This window comes from Cryptomeria japonica, chromosome 8 (assembly GCF_030272615.1).
Source record: "Cryptomeria japonica chromosome 8, Sugi_1.0, whole genome shotgun sequence".
Classification (NCBI taxonomy): Eukaryota; Viridiplantae; Streptophyta; class Pinopsida; order Cupressales; family Cupressaceae; genus Cryptomeria; species Cryptomeria japonica.
The window spans coordinates 703728776-703732983 of NC_081412.1; positions in this window are offsets into that span (position 1 = coordinate 703728776).

Consider the following 4208-nt stretch of genomic DNA (forward strand, 5'->3'; position numbering starts at 1 on the left):
TTAAGTGTGACTTTGGCATCTCAGGATCCTAGGGTATTAGAGTCACAAAAACTTTGAGCACAACTTACTTCAGGATCCTGGGGTTTCAAAGCAAGAAGCACCAGGAACCTGTCATTTTGGGATCTTGAGATCCTGAAATGAAAAAGGGAAGGTCACAGTATTTCAGGGTTAGGATTTTGATTTTTGAGAACCCAAAATTCTAGAGGCCTAAATGGGATAGCTCTTTGGAACTTCAAAATCCTAGAAACCCCAGTTTTCAAAGTGAAACAAGGGTACATCAAAAAGGTTCTCTAAAATTTTGGGAACTTAGGGTTTTGGAGGGGAACAACCAAATAAAAGGTCAGGTTCACGGGAACTTGAGATACTAGAGTGTCAAGTAATTGAAGAGAGGAGGGGCCTAACTGCCCAAAATTGACTTACTAGAAAACAAAACAAAATAAAGACAAGGAGAAAAATGAAACCAACAAAAACACAAGGGAGGAAGAGAAGAGACCTACCTAGACAAGGAGGGAGGAGACAAAGAGTGCCACACAAACTTTCTAAATCTTCAAAAGAACAAGACTTTAGGATAATGGGATGCACAAATGAGAAAAATGATCCTAGGAATGGTATTTATACCCTAGATGATTGCACGAATTGAGACACACCTCGAGGTTCTAGGATCTTGGAGCTCCAGAGTCAGAAAGCAACTGACTTTAGAACTCCCGAGTTTTAAAACTTTGAAGGGATGACAAAAAGGAACACAACAAAGAGGACTTGATATTCTAGTGTCTCGAGGCTCAGACAAGCAAACCAACAAAAGGGGCTCAGGATCTTGGTAACCCAAGACTCCAAAGATACCATCTAAAGAAAACAAAATAGCATAGAGGACTTCGGATTTTTGGGATTCTGAGACTTCGAGGTCGACAACCATGTAAACAAAGTGGAACTTCAAAATTTTAGGATTCCAAAATCCCAAAACTTTGAAGCCCAAAACAAAACAAAAAGAAAGAAGACAAACAAACTCACTTAGAGATCTCAGGATCCCGAGGTTTTAGAGTGTGCAAAAAGGAAAGACAAAAGTGCACTGTGGGGTTTCGGGACTCTGAAACTCTGAAGTAACAAGAAAAGAAACATAAAGGGGAAACAAAAATAGAAGAAAAAAACAAAAGGGAGGACCCACATTTCTAGGTATAAAATGGAGAGGGGACAGTATGTAGAGAGTAATAGTTGGTATGGGGCATAGAGATAAAATAAAAATTTATTTTTGTACTAAGTGACATAGTCTATTTTTGATGAATTGTATGGCTATAGATTCAAGAAATTAATAAAAATATCACTATGTATTGTCTCCCATTTTATTCTCTTTTTGTTGTATAATTTCATTTATCAAGGATAAGTGATTTTTTCTTTGTGAATTTCTCATGAATGTGTGATGCATAAGTTGGGTTTTATTCATGGAAGAAATGAAATACTATTTATGTATTCTAGTAACTTTGACAAGATGATGGTGTAATACCCCAAAAATGGTCATCTAAACCATGAGCCCCTAATCTCGATTCCATCACTGAGGTCCTAACCAAAGGCAATTAAATAAATCTTGAGCACACAATTAATTCTTTAATCATCAAATGTCACATGGCAAATCAATAACCCAATATTAATTAAATCTTTATTTAATTAATTAAATCATTCCAAGTAAATCATTTTAAACAATTATCTTATTTATTTTAATTAAATAAATCAATTTACCATCAAATCTTCAAAAAAGGAATTAATTGGAAAAAAAGAATTAAATTTGAGAAAAGAAATCAATTGGAGATAATCTTGAAAAACAAATTAAAAATTGATAAATAATCTCAAAGAAAGCAATTAAAACAATTAAATATTAAAATTGAATGAAATAGAGAATAAATCAGTTTTTCCTCATTTTATCTTAATTTTAGTTCAATTTCCTTTAAAACTGAGAAAAGCATCCAATCACATCAATTCACCTGGATTGTGCTTCCTCTTGGAAAATCTTGACCGCTCATCATCATTTGATCTCAGCCTTTGGTTTCTTTTTGAATTTTCTATAAATTCAGGCTCTCATCTCTCATTCAAAAAATCCTAGAGAATATATTATTATTATGCTATTTTTGCTCTAGGTTCATTGAGAATTTGCATTGAGATATTGCATATTAGTTATTTCATATTGCTTAAATCATTTAGCTTAAATATTCATATATTTCTTAAATCATGTTAGATTAACCTTGAATATCTAGCTTAAATCTTGCATCCATTTAGCTCATATTCATGCTCATATAGATTTAAAAATACTTCGTTTAGGTGTTGTCTAGTCATTGGATAGCTTAGCAATCTGAGAGAAATCTAAACTCACATCTACTAGAAGGCAATAGGTCGCTTTGTAATGGTTTATTATTCATTGATTATTGATTTACTAACCATGCATCTAATGACTTAATTGAAGTGTTGTGTATTCCAAATATAGATACAGGTCCACTTTTCACACACATAGATGGTGATTGGATAAGTATGATCTATATGTGTGGTAATAGGGTGAATTTGTAAGGCATATGTATTTAGAATTATGTATGTAGTTTTTTTCAAATCCGTTGAGTATATGACTATGTTCCAATAGATAAGGCACTGGTCCCCACTATATGTATTTTCAATCACCAATTTGAAATCAATGTTATTTTCCTTTATTTGTGTAATAGGTTAGTGTTTTAATAAGAAATTTCATTCTCAAGGATGAATTTAATGATTAATACTCAGAATGGAGCTTATTCTAAATGAATTCATATGTATTCAACATTCTTTTCCTAAGAGTCATATGCTTACAAGAAATATTTGTTACTATTTATTTTAGATCTATTAGTATTGCAAAGGTTTACCCACCTAGGTATTGTATAGCCCAAAGAGTAGAAGAATTACTTGCTTTGTAAGTAATTCTTGTCAGCTGGCCATTTGTCTCATATTTTTGTTGATAGGAGAAGGCTAATTCTTAGGAAAATTATGAGGAAACAAATGGAGGAACCAACAAGGTGTAAGAGGAATACCAACACCTTCTTTATTTTTATTTTGGAACTAGGGGGCTTTTGGGGTATTTCATTACCCCAAGGGATGACCTCAACCATGTGTACTGACATAGTACATTAAGGGTTGGGAATGAAAGTTGTAGCCTAGTCTATGTCACATTATGTTTAGCATAATCCTAAAGCTTGGGTGATACCAAGATAGGGGTGCAGGGTTGGTTTGAGTGGCTTAGTTGATATTATCGACTCATATTTGTGATGGAATAGTAAAAATTATGTAAGGTGTATGACACCTTATCCCAAGAATTTAGACACCATGAGATTGGTTGTATACTTTGACCACACACTCTAAAACTGTTTGTACTACTAAAACACCAGAAAGTTGGTCATGAGAAACACTATTATCACAACAATCAGATCGATGAGCTATAACAATATTAATCTACTTTCTTTTTTTCCTTCGCAATCCTCAACTACACCTTCTACCAAATTAGGAAAAGGGAAAGCAACGACACTTATTGATACTACAAATTATTTGCAATACTATATTCTTGACTCAGGTGCATCACATGACATGGGTCCTATCAGAGAATAATTTTCTTTGTTAGATCTTTATTCGGTGCCACACATTCTCATTGGGGACGACCCTCCAATCAAAGTCATCGAGAAAGGTTTTGTTGATCCCAAAACTAGTATATTTGAGGATGTCCTCTGTGTGCCTAATTTTTTTTCTAACCTTCTTTCTATCTATCAGGTATCTAATATTGGAATAAAAGTTTAATTCACTTACAAATTCATCACCATTAGGAATATTGAAGATAAAACACTTATTGTTGTTGGTAAGGCTGATCATAAGTCTCAATTGTATGCTTTCTCTCATTTTATCCCTAATTCATATTCTACTGCCATTCTCACCCATTCATATTATATAAGCAAGCTCTGGCATGAGTGGTTTGGTCATCTCAACTTCCACTGCCTTTAATAGCTCAAAATACAGGAGATGGTTATAGGTCTTCCTAAGTTCAATTTGTCAAATCGATTTTGTTTATGTTGTGTGTTGGAAAAACATTTTTAGGAATAGTTTGACAAAGGGAAGGCTTGGAGGGCTTCAAAGGTCCTTGAACTAGTTCATAGTAATTTGGTAGGTCCATTTCCATTCTTATCTTTCATTAAGGCTCACTACTTGCTCAC